General features: G+C 39.2%; 1 long non-coding RNA gene across 1 annotated transcript; it reads left to right on the forward strand.

The window, feature by feature from the left end:
- The first annotated feature begins 12659 nt into the window (after positions 1-12659).
- Positions 12660-13141, forward strand: LOC113461543 (uncharacterized). The gene is made up of 3 exons (XR_003383813.3): positions 12660-12766; positions 12920-12997; positions 13099-13141. It is a non-coding gene; the product is annotated as an uncharacterized LOC113461543 (long non-coding RNA).
- The last annotated feature ends 5375 nt before the right edge of the window (positions 13142-18516 follow it).

An 18516-nucleotide genomic window follows, 5' to 3' on the forward strand; every position in this document is an offset into this window, starting at 1 on the left:
TGGCCTCAAAGAGAAGGAGAAGAAGCCCTAAAAGCAGGGCTTCCTCCTTCTTCGGGATGGATCCTTCCATCCCGGTGCCTCACGTGCAACGCACGTGAGGCCGAAACCTGGGACTGGGCCGGTCAAATGGACCGGGCCCAGTTCCGGGGTCTCACATCCTTCCTCCCTTAAAAGAAATTTCGTCCACGAAATTTTCGTACATGCAATTCAAGAGTAGAAAATACTTCTTTCAAATCAAGTCATAACACTCTTCAAATCAAAGTCGTCTTGTCTGACCAATGTCAAATAATTTCATTCACCACACTTCCTCTGCACACACTGGTTTAAACCTCAACATACCCATGTCAAGTCTAGATTTTTTTTTTCCTAGAATTACTTGCTTATTGGTACATTCATTATTATGTCTTAATCCGTGTGAACACTTTCGAAATTTAAAAGTTCATATTCTTCTTTTGACAACTAATCAAAAATGTTATGTAACTATTTAATCTTTTCTAGCAGTATAATGAGTTATCTAACAAAGAGCAGTGGGTATGGTTAGACAATAAATAGAAATAAATATTGGGACTAGATTAATACCTGTCGTCAACACATCAGAAGCCTGTGCATCTTGCTGTGTAAGTGCAAATACTCTTCCTTGAGACTTTGGCCCCTGGCTTCCTTCCATTGCCTGAGTAGATCTATTTTCGTTTCTTTGTGGGCAGTCTGCAATTTTATGACCTATCTTACCACATCTAAAACAGGCACCGGTGTTCCAATGGCAATCCTTGTCAGCATGAGCCTTACCACATCTGGAACATTTATTGATATTCATCTGCTTAAGGTTGTCACTCGTGGATTTCTTATTTGAACTTTCGGCGTTTTCATTGCTCTGCCCCTGAAATTCATTTGACCTATTTCTCTTCTTTTGATTTCTTTTCCTTTCCAACCGTTCATCAATAACTTCCCTTTCAATTATTAAAGCCTTATTTACCACAGCTGCATAGGTAGTCAATTCATAAGGTACCACTTGTTTTCTAATTTCAGTCTTTAGTCCCATCTCAAATTTATGCGTTCGATCTAGTTCATCTTCGACTAACTTTGGAACAAATTTGGCTAGCTCGGTAAATTTGGCTTCATATTCTGCAACAGTCATATTTCTTTGCTTTAGGTGAATAAACTCCTGCTCTTTCTGCGTCCTTACACTCCGAGGAAAATACTTATCATAAAATGCTCCTCGAAATCTTTCCCAAGTGAGTGGCTCCCTATCCTGCTCATATTTATGTTCCAACATCCGCCACCAGTTGAATGCCTCACCTTGTATCATGTATGATGCAAACAAAATCTTTTCATCATCCTGGCATCTCAAGACAGCAAATGCTTTTTCCATCTCTATAAGCCAATTATCTGCTTCCAACGGTTCTGTAGTCCCCTTGAAAGCTGGAGGAGCCAGCCTCTTAAATTCAGCTATACTGCTACGTTGTTCACACTGTTCCCCTCGTCCTTGCTGTGGCTGTGTCTGGGGCAACTGTGCTTGTTGTTGGAGCAACTGCTGTTGCACTTGCTGTTGCATCTGCATAAGGCCCACTATGGTCTGCATAACTTGGCCTAGGCCTGGCTCTTGTTGTCCTGTCTGAGTATCACTAGCAGGATTGACGACTCTCTCCTGCTGAGGGGTGTTACCAGCTTGTTGGGGTGTGCTATCATTTTGCGGGTTGGGTGCCTTATTAGTAGCTCTGCGAGTAGTCTTTCTCGTCCGACGTGGAGGCATCCTGACCTATGTCTATCAAATAGCAGCATTACCAGTACATAGAATAGTTGCTACAATCATCATATAAACTAACGTCCCAATGTCCCTAGTGTCTACCCACCTACACTCATGTCATGTCAGATTTTCTTATCTCATAATTTATCCAATTATGCTCTGATACCATAAAAGTTGTCACGCCCCCGGCCCGAGATCGCGAGCCGAGGATCCGCGCCAACCGCCGCACACCCGTAGGAAACTCTCCCCACGAGCATGCAAGGCATCTGAACCAAACGTCTCAGTTATATAAATAAAATAATTCAGCTGAAATAAATGCAATCTTATTCCATTGACTGACACAAATTATATAGTCTCACAGTTCTAAATACGCAGCGGAACAATAAATATAAAACATCAATTTAAATAAAGCCTAATCTAGGATAACTTATGCTTCAGTTCTTCTAGTCGCTCTCCCATTTTAAATCCCCGATAGGTTAGTTCTCGGAATCTGTAAAACAACAAGAAATTGTATAATGAGCTAGACAGCCCAGTAAGTAATAAACACCTTAACTAGTCAATTCATATAATAACATAAAATATAAATACAAATTACGATGAATCAACATAATAACATAATCAATTTCTTTTCAAGCACAAATTCATTAAAATTCGTATTTTTTTCGAATATCTATATCCATAATCATAAATCTGATTCGAAACAAATCATATTCATCTCATCAGCCTTTAGCTACGACCATACTTATACCCTGTGGCTAGGCCAGAAACAGAACCGCACTTATACCCTGCGGAGTGGGCCAGAATACCGCACTTATACCCTGCGGAGTGGGCCAGAATACCACACTTATACCCTCTGGTGGGGCCAGAATTGCCAATGCATAACCCCCTATTGGCAGGGTCCAGAACATAGCCAGGCTGAGAGTTCTAAATCTGATGCACATCAAAATTCTTTTGTAACATAATAGATATATCATAATCCGATCTAAATATGCATACACGATGCAAAAACAGTAATGTAACAATAGTCCGAAAAATATTATTCTAATTCACATATCCATTTTTCATTCAAAGCATCATCTCGTAAAATTCATAAATCCCATATAAATTCATTAACAAATTATTCGATGCAAAAATAATATTATATAAATGAAGAGTCTAGAGAAGGCAGTTCATTACTTACATCGAACGCGATCCACAACAAGTCCAATTAATCTCACAAATCCCTCGCAGAACCTAATATCCAAAAATTATATTTTTCTTTTAAAATTCATCACAATATATATAAAACTTAAATTTTAACATTCTCCCAGGGCCGACCCTGCAGAAGTGTCTAGCCCCCTCCGGGTTCGGGTTCGGATTCGGGTTCATACCCGTAAACCATCCTCTCCCTTTATTTATTTATTTATTTTTTTCTTTTCTTTTTCTTGCTTTTCTTTTCTTTTCTTTTCTTTTTCTTTTCTTTTCTTTCCTTCCCTTCCCTTTTCTTTTTCTTTTTCTTTTTTTTCTTCCTCCTCCTCCTCTTCTCCCGACTTCTTCTCCTCCCCCCTTTCTTTCTTCTTCTTTCTTCTCCCGCAAAGGGAGGTCGGCGAGCTCGAGAGACGTCAAGACGAGGCCGGCGGCGCCCGCGGCGGCCGGCTCTCTCCTTCCCACGGAGGAGGTATGCGCACGGGAGAAGAGGAAAAGCCCGCAGCAGTCGGCCTTCTCCTTCTTCCCTCTCTTCTCCTTTCTTTCTTTCTTTCTTTCTCTCTTTCTCCTTCCACTATTCCTTCTTTGTTTTCACTGAACAGAGAGGAGGAACAAGGGAAGGTGGTGCTCTCCGGTCCTAAAGGTGGCCGCCACTGAGGGCCGGCGACGCCTGTGGCCGAAGGCATGCCGACTGCCACAGGTGCCTCCCCCTCCTTTTCCTTCTCTCTTCTTCTTCTTCTTCTTCTTCTTCTTCTTCTTTTATCAAATGGTATAACAAAGCGGTGAAGCTAGAATCCTTACCTCAGCCCCGGCGAAGATCCGGCGGCTCCCTTCCGGCGGCAAACCCAAAAAAGAAATCCGGCTTCGACGGCTCCCTCCCTCTCTCTCTCCCTCTCTCTCCCTCTTGGGCGGCTGCACGAGGAAGAAGAGAGGACTCGGGTGGCCTCAAAGAGAAGGAGAAGAAGCCCTAAAAACAGGGCTTCCTCCTTCTTCGGGATGGATCCTTCCATCCCAGTGCCTCACGTGCAACGCACGTGAGGCCGAAACCTGGGACTGGGCCGGTCAAATGGACCGGACCCAGTTCCGGGGTCTCACATCCTTCCTCCCTTAAAAGAAATTTCGTCCACGAAATTTTCGTACATGCAATTCAAGAGTAGAAAATACTTCTTTCAAATCAAGTCATAACACTCTTCAAATCAAAGTCGTCTTGTCTGACCAATGTCAAATAATTTCATTCACCACACTTCCTCTGCACACACTGGTTTAAACCTCAACATACCCATGTCAAGTCTAGATTTTTTTTTCCTAGAATTACTTGCTTATTGGTACATTCATTATTATGTCTTAATCCGTGTGAACACTTTCGAAATTTAAAAGTTCATATTCTTCTTTTGACAACTAATCAAAAATGTTATGTAACTATTTAATCTTTTCTAGCAGTATAATGAGTTATCTAACAAAGAGCAGTGGGTATGGTTAGACAATAAATAGAAATAAATATTGGGACTAGATTAATACCTGTCGTCAACACATCAGAAGCCTGTGCATCTTGCTGTGTAAGTGCAAATACTCTTCCTTGAGACTTTGGCCCCTGGCTTCCTTCCATTGCCTGAGTAGATCTATTTTCGTTTCTTTGTGGGCAGTCTGCAATTTTATGACCTATCTTACCACATCTAAAACAGGCACCGGTGTTCCAATGGCAATCCTTGTCAGCATGAGCCTTACCACATCTGGAACATTTATTGATATTCATCTGCTTAAGGTTGTCACTCGTGGATTTCTTGTTTGAACTTTCGGCATTTTCATTGCTCTGCCCCTGAAATTCATTTGACCTGTTTCTCTTCTTTTGATTTCTTTTCCTTTCCAACCGTTCATCAATAACTTCCCTTTCAATTATTAAAGCCTTATTTACCACAGCTGCATAGGTAGTCAATTCATAAGGTACCACTTGTTTTCTAATTTCAGTCTTTAGTCCCATCTCAAATTTATGCGTTCGATCTAGTTCATCTTCGACTAACTTTGGAACAAATTTGGCTAGCTCGGTAAATTTGGCTTCATATTCTGCAACAGTCATATTTCTTTGCTTTAGGTGAATAAACTCCTGCTCTTTCTGCGTCCTTACACTCCGAGGAAAATACTTATCATAAAATGCTCCTCGAAATCTTTCCCAAGTGAGTGGCTCCCTATCCTGCTCATATTTATGTTCCAACATCCGCCACCAGTTGAATGCCTCACCTTGTATCATGTATGATGCAAACAAAATCTTTTCATCATCCTGGCATCTCAAGACAGCAAATGCTTTTTCCATCTCTATAAGCCAATTATCTGCTTCCAACGGTTCTGTAGTCCCCTTGAAAGCTGGAGGAGCCAGCCTCTTAAATTCAGCTATACTGCTACGTTGTTCACACTGTTCCCCTCGTCCTTGCTGTGGCTGTGTCTGGGGCAACTGTGCTTGTTGTTGGAGCAACTGCTGTTGCACTTGCTGTTGCATCTGCATAAGGCCCACTATGGTCTGCATAACTTGGCCTAGGCCTGGCTCTTGTTGTCCTGTCTGAGTATCACTAGCAGGATTGACGACTCTCTCCTGCTGAGGGGTGTTACCAGCTTGTTGGGGTGTGCTGTCATTTTGCGGGTTGGGTGCCTTATTAGTAGCTCTGCGAGTAGTCTTTCTCGTCCAACGTGGAGGCATCCTGACCTATGTCTATCAAATAGCAGCATTACCAGTACATAGAATAGTTGCTACAATCATCATATAAACTAACGTCCCAATGTCCCTAGTGTCTACCCACCTACACTTATGTCATGTCAGATTTTCTTATCTCATAATTTATCCAATTATGCTCTGATACCATAAAAGTTGTCACGCCCCCGGCCCGAGATCGCGAGCCGAGGGTCCGCGCCAACCGCCGCACACCCGTAGGAAACTCTCCCCACGAGCATGCAAGGCATCTTAACCAAACATCTCAGTTATATAAATAAAATAATTCAGCTGAAATAAATGCAATCTTATTCCATTGACTGACACAAATTATATAGTCTCACAGTTCTAAATACGCAGCGGAACAATAAATATAAAACATCAAATTAAATAAAGCCTAATCTAGGATAACTTATGCTTCAGTTCTTCTAGTCGCTCTCCCATTTTAAATCCCCGATAGGTTAGTTCTCGGAATCTGTAAAACAACAAGAAATTGTATAATGAGCTAGACAGCCCAGTAAGTAATAAACACCTTAACTAGTCAATTCATATAATAACATAAAATATAAATACAAATTACGATGAATCAACATAATAACATAATCAATTTCTTTTCAAGCACAAATTCATTAAAATTCGTATTTTTTTCGAATATCTATATACATAATCATAAATCTGATTCGAAACAAATCATATTCATCTCATCAGCCTTTAGCTACGACCATACTTATACCCTGTGGCTAGGCCAGAAACAGAACCGCACTTATACCCTGCGGAGTGGGCCAGAATACCGCACTTATACCCTGCGGAGTGGGCCAGAATACCACACTTATACCCTGTGGTGGGGCCAGAATTGCCAATGCATAACCCCCTATTGGCAGGGTCCAGAACATAGCCAGGCTGAGAGTTCTAAATCTGATGCACATCAAAATTCTTTTGTAACATAATAGATATATCATAATCCGATCTAAATATGCATATACGATGCAAAAACAGTAATGTAACAATTGTCCGAAAAATATTATTCTAATTCACATATCCATTTTTCATTCAAAGCATCATCTCGTAAAATTCATAAATCCCATATAAATTCATTAACAAATTATTCGATGCAAAAATAATATTATATAAATGAAGAGTCTAGAGAAGGCAGTTCATTACTTACATCGAACGCGATCCACAACAAGTCCAATTAATCTCACAAATTCCTCGCAGAACCTAATATCCAAAAATCATATTTTTCTTTTAAAATTCATCACAATATATATAAAACTTAAATTTTAACATTCTCCCAGGGCCGACCCTGCAGAAGTGTCTAGCCCCCTCCAGGTTCGGGTTCGGATTCGGGTTCATACCCGTAAACCATCCTCTCCCTTTATTTATTTATTTATTTTTTTCTTTTCTTTTTCTTGCTTTTCTTTTCTTTTCTTTTCTTTTCTTTTCTTTTCTTTTCTTTTTCTTTTCTTTTCTTTTTCTTTTCTTTTCTTTCCTTCCCTTCCCTTTTCTTTTTCTTTTTCTTTTTTTTCTTCCTCCTCCTCCTCTTCTCCCGACTTCTTCTCCTCCCCCCTTTCTTTCTTCTTCTTTCTTCTCCCGCAAAGGGAGGTCGGCGAGCTCGAGAGACGTCAAGACGAGGCCGGCGGCGCCCGCGGCGGCCGGCTCTCTCTTTCCCACGGAGGAGGTTTGCGCACGGGAGGAGAGGAAAAGCCCGCAGCAGTCGACCTTCTCCTTCTTCCCTCTCTTCTCCTTTCTTTCTTTCTTTCTTTCTCTCTTTCTCCTTCCACTATTCCTTCTCTGTTTTCACTGAACAGAGAGGAGGAACAAGGGAAGGTGGTGCACTCCGGTCCTCAAGGTGGCCGCCACTGAGGGCCGGCGACGCCTGTGGCCGAAGGCATGCCGACTGCCACAGGTGCCTCCCCCTCCTTTTCCTTCTCTCTTCTTCTTCTTCTTCTTCTTCTTTTATCAAATGGTATAACAAAGCGGTGAAGCTAGAATCCTTACCTCAGCCCCGGCGAAGATCCGGCGGCTCCCTTCCGGCGGCAAACCCGAAAAAGAAATCCGGCTCCGACGGCTCCCTCCCTCTCTCTCTCTCTTGGGCGGCTGCACGAGGAAGAAGAGAGGACTCGGATGGCCTCAAAGAGAAGGAGAAGAAGCCCTAAAAACAGGGCTTCCTCCTTCTTCGGGGTCTCACATGATCAATAAGGGATTTCACAAAAGTAGGGAAGAATATCTTTCAAAGAATCAGAGGAATCCAATCGGTTCGATATATCACACACACCATTGCTCTAAATTTGGCTATTGTCAGATGAATCACTGCCCTACCACAGAATGGCTACTAAATCAAACAGCTGCAATTATCTCATCACAAGCCGGATAGGAGATCTGAGAGATGCATTTTGTATCTTTGAAACTTGCTATGATCTGCTCAAATTTGAATCAATCCAGCAGTGGATCTGCTCCCAGATGCCATTAGACCATTGGCTGGCACTCTGCAGATGCACAGATTTCATGATAGCTGTGAGATTAATGAACCATACGCGCGCGCGCGCGCAACAAGAAACTTCTAACTGTTACACATGCAGCTGACACCATGATGATGCTTGGTGGACTCCCAAAAGAAGGTAATAGATTTTTTTTTCAAATACTATTGTTGTAACCAAGATATCATGACGTCCGAGATTGTGCAGGTGGTCGGACGTCGATGCTTATGCTGCTTCTTTGGAGACTCGCAATGGTACTTTTACCAAACTGCGCTCCATCTTATAATCTAAAAAATCGCTCTTCTCGTTCATTTTAGAGACCTTGTAGGAGAAACCGCATAGAGATAGCTTCACTGAAGATAGGAATACCTAAACTAACTACTACTGACTGACCATTCCTATACCGATTTTTGACCGATTTGATTATAGATCTACCCCGGACCGAGGGCCGCTCTACTAGCTCTGATTTCACCACCGAGTATAGTAGATGACAAAATCGAGAAAACCTTGACTGCAATTAACAATACACCAGCCACATCTTAAAGACATGGGCCAGACCACCAGCCTCCAAGCATAAAGATTAATTTGCACATGATTGAACCATAATAACTGTGCTATTAATCTTATTCATCACGACAAAAGTAAGTAACAACTAGTAAATAAATTGTTACAGTAACCAACTAGTAAATAAATTGGTAAATAACCTTACAAGCAATCAAACACTACAAGAAATGTTGTTTTTCCCGACTGAATTTTCCCGACGCTATGGGAAAGCGTCGGTAAAGTTTGGCTCAGCGCCAACCTTTGCCGACGCTTTGTTTAAGCGTCGGAAAAATTCAGTCGTCATAGTCCATATTTAAAGAAAGTTGGTACTTTTGCCGACGCTTATGATAAGCGTCGGCAATTTAAAGAATAAACGACGCTTTTAAGCATCGTCATAGCCCATATTTCCAACTGTTGTTCTTCCAGACCTACAACGACGCTTATAAGCGTCGTCGAATGCCCCAAACCCAGCGACCGACCCCGATCGAGCCCTTATTTCTCCTCTCCGGCGCTGCTCGAGCTTCCGTGTTGCTCCTCTCCGGCGCTGCCCTAGGTTCCATCTTGCTCCTCTCCGGCGCTATCATCACTTCCGTCTTGCTCCTCTCCGGTGCCGGCCGTCCGACTCCAACCCCTTCTCCTCCTCCCTCCTCTCCGGCGCCGACCGACCGACCCCAACCGAGGTATTTTTCTCCTCCTCCCTCCGCTCCCTTTTTCTCGCTTTTTCTCCTCCTTCTCCGCCTCCTTCTGCAAAGCTTCCGTGTTGCCGAACGACCGATCCCAACACCCCTTGGGCCTTTGAGAGGAAACAAAGGGGAAGCTGGTGAAGCTAATTTTAGGGTTTTTTGGGCCACGGTAAGGGTATCGTTTGCTTTCACTTCGCTGCTCCCCGCATTCCCATACCCAATCTCACCACCCTTCTTCCTCCCTTCTTTCAATCTTCGCAGGGTTACAGTGGATCGATCCAGAGGCGTCACCAGTGGCTGGATTCCGAAGCTAATTACCACATCGGAGCCGTTGGGGTCAAATATCAGGTGCAAATTTCATAGATTTGATTTTTTGCTTGGGAATGCAAGCCTTCTACTCATATTTTGGGCATAAACATTTTAAACCTTATCGGCATACCTCATCTTTGAATAATAATTAGGTCGAGGTCCAATTCGATTTATTGAAATTGTAAAGATGAACATTAAACCAAAGTTAATCATAAAAAAGAACATTAGAAAGCCCACGGAAGAGAAGAAAATATAGACGAATCCAATATAGTTTGTTCTTAGAACAAAATCTAAACCAGTTTCTGAGCAAGAAAAATGTTGTCTGAAAAAAAAAAATAAGCCACAATACGACCTATATCTTCATTGTCATATCTAAGGGCAAAACTGTCATCTTATTGTTTTTAATTTTATGCAATTGATGTTGCATGCATTTATTTTTATTTTAATTGCTCAGGGTAACACAATGCTATGGATGTTTACTTGCCATGTAAAAGATGTTTTCATATTCACCTTCTTTCCGTATTATTTTTTCATGTCTCATACTGGCATATCTAATTTTTTCATTGCGAACCATCTATTGACCAAAAAATTACACTCTTGTGATCTTTAGTTTGTAAATGATGCCTCCATAGCAGGACAGGTGAACCGGTAAAAAAGCACGGACCGCTGTGGTTCAGGCATATTCTGTTACCTTCTCGTTCCAAAAATATTTTTTTCAAATATTAGGGAACTACGTTGGCATTTCGATGGCCAATTTCAAGATGGGTGCTGGCCAAAAATTTTCATTGGAGAGCAAAGTTGAATTCACTTGATCACTTAATCATATTTGATGGTGCCTTAGTCAAGTTGCTTTGTTGGTTATTGAGTTTTGAATCTTTTGAGGATTTGTGGTATTATTATGTATGCTCGTAGTGCTTATGTTTAGTGTTTTTGAGGGTGAGGTTTCTCTATACATTTTGTCTATACTATTCAGTTGGTCCCAGTGCATAAACATATTATCCATTGATGGAGTTTGTAATTTATTGTTATTTCTTTGTATTTTGAAGATTCATGGCTGACTTCTTAAATTGAATTTTGTTCCGACCCAAATCTAATAGTGTTTACATTTATTAGACTAAAGTCACTATGACTAGAATAAAAAGATGATAGTTTCTTGACAATATTATTAGTTAGTTTGTAAAGAAAGAATGTGCAAGAAAGATAGAGTTGCTTTTTGGTTGGTTAAAGAGTTCCGTAGGATCCAATCCATCTCAAAGGCTCTTAGAGAAAGTAGATTCCCAAAAGAAGAACAAGGTAGCATATATGCATCCATTTGAACTTTTGTCTGATGTAAGTGATTTTTTCTTTCTAATAATGTTTTCATGGAAATGTACATAGATTTTATAGAGATATTTGATTTTTTTTTCTTTTATTTTTTCATTACCAAGAACAACCAATCATTTCCTTTATTAGATGTTCTGATAGAAAGAATATCCATTTTTTCCCCTATGATTATTTTTAGATAGTTATGGAGTATCGAACTTTTTAATTTGATTGGTTGAAACCTAATTATATATTTTTATAAGATTGAATATGGCAAAAGGTTTTGCCAATACATCTCGAGAGCCCCATATATATTTTATTCATGTCACAATACAAGCATTGATCAATAGTAATAATGTATGCCAAGTATAACCTAAACAAGAGATCTACTTCTTGAGTGTGAAATTATGATTCAAACTATTTTTTTAGTAGAGATATTATGCTTGTGTACAAATATGTCTAGTTGTATAACCTTTTGTTTTTTATTTGTCATCTTAAAGTTTAGAAATGAAAAATACTACATATTAGGTTAATAAAGCTCATGTCTGTTCCAGGTTTGATATTTTCTTTTTCTAAAATTGTCAAGTTTTTTTTTATTTCCCCACCCAACTAGTGAAACTATTACTAGAACTAGTTTTACCAAAACTTCTCACGACACAGTGCCATGGTCTAGTAAATTAAGAGTTGAGCTAAATGAATGAGATCTTGGTGCTACTAGGCTAATAGCATCATGCTACTCTCCTAATAATTTGTATCTAGTTGTCTTTGTATGAGTTGAAGATATGTCCCTTAAGATTTAAAGAACCAAAATGCTAGACTTCTCTAAAATTATAAGATACACATGTTGATAATTGAAGCCGAAAAATGTATGAACTGCAATTTATATATAGTCCATCCTTCTAATAGTGTTTATCTTTTTTATATGAACTGCAGCTCAATCGGTATTCTAATAGAATGGACAAAAGTTGGATAAATAAGTTAAGATCCAGTGCCGAATATTTGGATGGAGTTCAGAATTTTATTAAGTTTGCCTTTGAGAAATCTAATATGAATGGAAAAATTTTATATCCATGTCAAAAATGTGTAAACGGTTCTGCTCTTGATCCAAAAATTGTTGAAGAACATTTGGTATGGAATGGTTTTCTAAAGGGTTATACTGAATGGGTACTCCATGGAGAGTTCATACCTTCATGTAACCAACCCTCCGATCTAGAAGACACCTTCAATTTTGAATGTAGTGACACGGAACAAAATTCTGTAGAAGAAGATGATATATGCCTCCGATTTAGGATTCCTCCGATTTAGTATAAATTTATTATTTAACCAAATATTGATTCTTTTTTGTGCATTCCAGGTAACAATATGCCTCGAGGGAGACTAATTTAAAGAAGAAGAGCTTGAAGGCCGGCGAGCTGATCCGACCGAAAGGGGTTTTAGGAAATAGCGGAGAAAAATAAAATATGGAATAATATAGATAGAGTATACCTGATACATTGAGTTTCTCTTCTTTTTTTTTTCATAGGTGAAGGGTTCAGGATTGAATCCAGAGTTTGGACTCAAGTGTAGCGGGGATTCTCCTTGTCCAGAAATCCAAATCCAATTAAAATAGCTCCCCTTCGGTGCCACCGTGTATCAGTCCGCGGTTGGCTTGCCACCTTCCTTAGAACAAGGCGTTGGCACTCTTCAGATCATACGATGAAAAACAAGACTCATTTTGTCCAATCAAATAACAGGAATCAAAGAGTCTGACACTGGTTTAGCTGCACCCAGCCAATGGGATTTAGTTTCTGACAAGCAAATGATGCAAGAAGAGCAACCTCTTCAGGTACATTTACTCTATTTTCATTTTTATATACCATTGAAGACATATTTTTTGCATGTGTATGTTATGTATATTGATGTGAAAGAATAATTTGTAGATTGATGTTTGTTCTTTTGTATTTGCAAAATCTTAGGCATATTTTTTTTTCTGTGTAAGGTTGCAAGGTGTACAAAGATTATTAATCCGAACACTGAAGATGCCAAATATGTGATAAATGTAAAGCAAATAGCCAAGGTATATTCTCCGATTATAAATGTAATGTTTTATTGGACTGGTTTATTTTAAAGAACCACAGTTTGGTAGACTGATTTATTTATTTATTTTGCCACGTGCAGTTTGTGGTTGGCTTGGGTGATAAAGTCTCACCAACTGATATATGATACATATCCAATATGGACACAACATTCAGTTTGGAATATTCATCTTAGTAGTTTATCTGTAAATAAAGTTTACTGTTTGACTTTTTTTAGTTTTATAATTCGGTAGAAAATACTTAACCTCACTCTTTCACTGGCATGCAAGCCTCAAGCTGGTTCAACATGCTGTGATGGGATGTAGGTTCACATGTCATGGTGAATTAGAAAATAAAGGTCACTATCAATTCTCTAGTTCTAGATGCTGAGTCTTGATCCCTTGGAATGGAACTAGTGGGAGCTGCATATAGGGATTTTGCTCCTAAAAGGAAAGCTATTAATAAATTAAGAAAAAGAAAAATTTGTAGCAGCCATTTGCTCAATGGAAAAATTGCCTTTGCCGACGCGTTTAAAAGCGTCGGGTTATCTGCCGACGCTGACGAAACGCGTCGGAAGGAAAAACTTCCACGCCCACCTGCGTGACGATTTCGTCACGCTTCTGGTCGCGTGGGGAGGGAAATTTCCGACGCGTATAAGCGTCGGTAAAAGCTCTGCAAAGCGCCGGGAAAAATTACTTCTTTTGTAGTGCCAGTACGTTGATTCCTTGCACACTTGTTTCATACAAGCATTTACTTAAACAGTAATGACCTTTATGTAGTTTATAATTGCATCTTTTTTTTATTTTTTTTTTGGAAGTAAGTTATTTGACTTCAATTTTGTGGTTTTGATATGAAAATAGGTGGATTTGATATGATCTGCAGTGGAAGGGACAAAATTGAAACTCCAGAACAGGTGCTTATTGTCTATATGTATCTACAAATACCTCTTGAATAAATGCAGTATCTATTGTGAGCCATTTTTACCCTGTTTATTGATTTTAAATTTTCATTCTTCTCATTTTTTGTATTCTTAGTTTCTAAAGTTTTTTTTTTCTTGTAGGTTGCTGATACTTCTACTCGTAGAGATGATGATGCCGTCGACCCTTGAGACCTCGTAGACTGTTTATTTAGGAATTTGCTATGTATGTTTTAAATATTTTTAAAGTACAATGTAATCAAATATGATAATATGATTAGCTTTTAATAAAAAATTTTGTTTGTGATGTGACTTTTGTGATGGGATAATAGGTTGTGTGTTTGCTTTGCTGGAAAAATTTGTTTTATAAATTTGTATACAGGTTTCACATTTCTTTTTATGATTTTTTTTTTAAAAAAAAATCTCTATCGCCGACGCTTAAAAGCGTTGGCAATAACACTATCCCGGCACAGGTTGATACTTACGATTTTAAGCCTTTGCCGACGCTTTCAAGCGTCGGTAAAGGTAATCAGATGGACAGCCTTTGCCGACGCTTTAAAGCGTCGGTAAAGGAAAGGTAATGCCGACGCATAAAAGCGTCGGTAATCCCGGCACTAACACTATCCCGGCACATGCACACCGACGCATAAATCCTTTGCCGACGCTTAAAATCGTCGGATATAAAGTCTTTGCCGACGCTTTAAAGCGTCGGTAAAGGTAAGGTAATGCCGACGCAGGCGAAAAGCGTCGGAACGAAAATTATCCACGCCCACCTGCCCGACAGTTTCGTGACGCTTTTGGACGCGTTGGATTAGAAATTACTGACGCTTATAAGCGTCGGTAAAAGCTCTGGAAAGCGCCGGGAAATACTATTTCTTTTGTAGTGAAAATCAACACCTTGCCCACCTAATAATAATAATACTTTGCGATCCTAGCTTGAGACCGGCAAAATAATGAACCAATCAATAATTGCATTAAGACTACCTTAAGTCTCATAGTTTCCGCCACCATCTTTTGATCCATCCCTCGGCTGATCTGGTGGCATTAGTATTAATACCACCATTGGAACCAGGTCTAGCCGAGGCAATATCTCGAGTACTTGGTTTAGCCGAATCAACATTGACAGTAGGATGCCTGCGCCTGACTGGTCTAGTGGTTTTAGTACTGAAGTAGACATTGTCAGTAGTGAAGAGGATACCAGTAATACCGTCGCCATGAACGTTGGGACCCCGAGTCTTTGAAACACCGCATGGAGCACCATTGGTAGGACGGCAAATCTTCAAGCTACCACCGCCAGTCCCATCAGCATCTTTTCTGCATATCTGGGCCCAAGCCTCGCCAACTAACTTGAAAGCAGCCTCCGCGGCCACGGAGGGGTTCCTGTCAGGGTGGAGTTTGAGGCACAGATCCTTGTAGCGTCTCTTCACGGTCTCCAAGTCATCGGACGGTTCTGCTCCCAGGACGGAGAGCCAGTAAACGTCGCCGCATGAGTTGCCCCTGTCCGCCGCTGCAGCAGTGTGGACTTCAAGGGCGGCGATCATCTGATGGAGGCCTGGAAGGGAGGGGTAGAGGCTTTCAGCCTCGAGGACCATGCGCATGGCACCATCAACATCGTTTTTTTTGAATCTTTCCTCGGCTAAGGTCATGGCTCTCTCAGCCTGCTCTTTGTTGCACTCCATCTTCGACGACGAAGAATTGAACGCAGTCTTTAGGAAAAAGAACAAAAAAGAGAACGTATTTATTGAGGTTCGAAGAGGAGAGATTGTTGGAAAAATTAAATGCACACGCGGCCAGAGAATGCACAATAACAGGCGCCCGCTGCGGTTTTTCTCCACAAAATCACCGCGGGCACATCCGCGGAAGACGTGGACATATCCGCAAAAAGATCAAAAAGCCTCTTTAAACATCTCTATAAATACCTCTTGATTTCATCTCTGTCGGGACACGAATAAATTAGAGAAAAATATCAGAAAAATTCTGGAGAAAGGTTCTTCCTCTTAGCCACTTCCGATTTTTATTTTTCAATTCTATTCAGTTTATTTTATTCTTTTTATTTCGTTCTTTGCTGGATCTGCAAGTTCGATCGGGTTCGATTTGGTTTCTTCCGAGACGTACCGAAAAAGAAGTTTAGGGTCGTCGTATCTCTAAGGAGGATTGCCGGAAGATTCGTACGTGGGGGCAAATACTTCTTTGGAACAGCGTCTACGCGCTTCAACCTGCCTTCAATCAGGTTATTTCCTCTTACTTTTGTTTTAAATTTAAAATTAGTAGATCCTTAGGATTTGCAATTTTATGATATGAATTTATTAAATGAATACATTTAATTTGTGCTAGGATAAAATTTTTTTATGCCGAATAAAATATATATATTATTTTTTGTGCTAGGATTAAATGAATACATTTAATTTGATGCCCAATAAAATATATATATTATTTTTTTAAGAATTTCTATTAATTGCTATTATTAAATTTATTTGTTTATTTAAGTGATATATTGCTAACAATCCAAAAAAGTAATTGGTTTATTTTTTTTTGTTAGTAATATATAATTCAGTAAATCATTCTAAAAAAGTAATAATTTCTTTAACTTTCAAGAGATTTATCATACCTCCATTTGGACTCCTCAAGGAGTAATTTTCAGATCTCATTCTAATGAAAAATTTAAAAATTGGTTAATACATAATAATTAATTCATTGAATTGACTTATTAGATCTCAATCAATTATTCTAATAAGGTAATAAATCATATAATTCATTGAATTGACATTATAGATCTCAATTACAATAATTGATTTGGTACCACAAAATTAGTAATCAATTATTCTAATAAGGTAATAAATCTCATAATTCATTGAATCGACATTTTAGATCTCAATTACAATAATTGATTTGCTAGGATAAATTTAGTAATCAATTATTCTAATAAGGTAATAAATCTTATAATTCATTGAATTGATATTTTAGATCTCAATTACAATAATTGATTTGTCAGCACAAATTTAGTAATCAATTATTCTAATAAGATAATAAATCTTATAATTCATTGAATTGACATTTTAGATCTCAATTATAATAATTGATTTGCTGGCACAAAATTAGTAATCAATTATTGTAATAAGGCAATAAATCAATTCTATTATATAATTTATTGAATTGACATATTAGATTTCGATTACAATATGTCTAGCTAGCACTAAATTAATAATTAATTCAAAAAATTCAAACAAAAAATTCAAAAATTGATTAATCCATAATAATAAATTTAAGTTTGCACTTAGGCTTTTGTAAAAATTAAATTTATATGATTTTTAGTGATTATATCCACTAACTAATAGTGTCAAGAAAAAGCTTGTTAAAAAGGCATACGTGCCTAAGAAAGGCTGGTACTTAAGTGAGCCTAGTGCTCCACCACCGATCTGGAGCTGATCTGGCTATTATTTTTTGGATATATCAACTAGACATTCAAAATTCAATATAAATTTTAGTTCAATCTTTTGACATAAATTTTTTGCCTTTATTCAGATTTCTATCTCTTTTCTATAACCTTGAACTTATAGCCTCTAACGCTAATGACCACCTTAGTACCAAACCTGAAATATTTGATGGCCATAACTTTAGGAGGTGGTAGAACCAAATGCGGTTCTGGCTCACCACATTAGGATTGATCTCAGCCACAGGAGAGAGCACTACTGAAGTTGATAACGGGTCCAACTCAACTACTTTACGACCTGCTACTCGCCAAAACCCAAACCCAAACCGGAATTTATCCTCCTCCCACACTAAACCTTCTGCTTCCACCAGCACAACCTCTAGGACTTCTGATGAGATAGACTATCATTGCATCCATAGAATCCTAGGAGCCCTTTCTGAGAGGCTGTATAACATATATTACATAGCCAAGAGTGCCAAAGAACTCTAGGACACCCTAGATAGTAAATATGGTCTTGACGATGCTAGGGTAAAAAGGTTCAAAGCTTCCGACTTCAATAACTTTAGGATGGTGGATTCAAAGTCTATGAATGACCAAATCCATGACTTTAAAATCATGATCCACCAGCTTAGGGCTAATGGGACCAATTTAAATGAATCATTCCAGGTAGCCTGTCTGATAGATAAACTACCTAATTTCTGATCTGATTTTGCTAAGATCCTGAGCCATACCTAAGGAGGTCTCACGGTAACCCAAGTCTTGAACTCCATTAGAATTGAAGAGCAACACAGGCTCAGGAGTAAAACCTCTACTGGACACAAGAATAATGCTTATAATATAGAGGCTTCACCTAGAAAAAATCAGAATCGATCTTTCAAAAATAAGCATTACAAAAAGAAGCCCTACAACCCTAGAAATCCTAACCACCACAATAAAAACCTATCCAATCCCAGGAGCAGAAGAAGAAGAAAAAGGAAGGTGGTGTTCGTTTCTGTTATGTATGTGGTCGGACCAACTATTTGGCTCCCCAGTGCTTCTATAAGAAGATTGCATCTCTTCAATCCAAGAAGAAATGTCCACACACAACCAGTGCTCAAGTCAACATGGTGACTTCCAGCGCTGGCTCCTTTGAGATTGCTTTCAGATCTGTTTTCTTCACTCCAGAAGTTAACATG

The sequence above is a fragment of the Phoenix dactylifera genome, chromosome 8 (assembly GCF_051530095.1).
Source record: "Phoenix dactylifera cultivar Ajwa chromosome 8, Ajwa_hap1_PhDact_Kaust_v1.1, whole genome shotgun sequence".
Taxonomy (NCBI): Eukaryota; Viridiplantae; Streptophyta; class Magnoliopsida; order Arecales; family Arecaceae; genus Phoenix; species Phoenix dactylifera.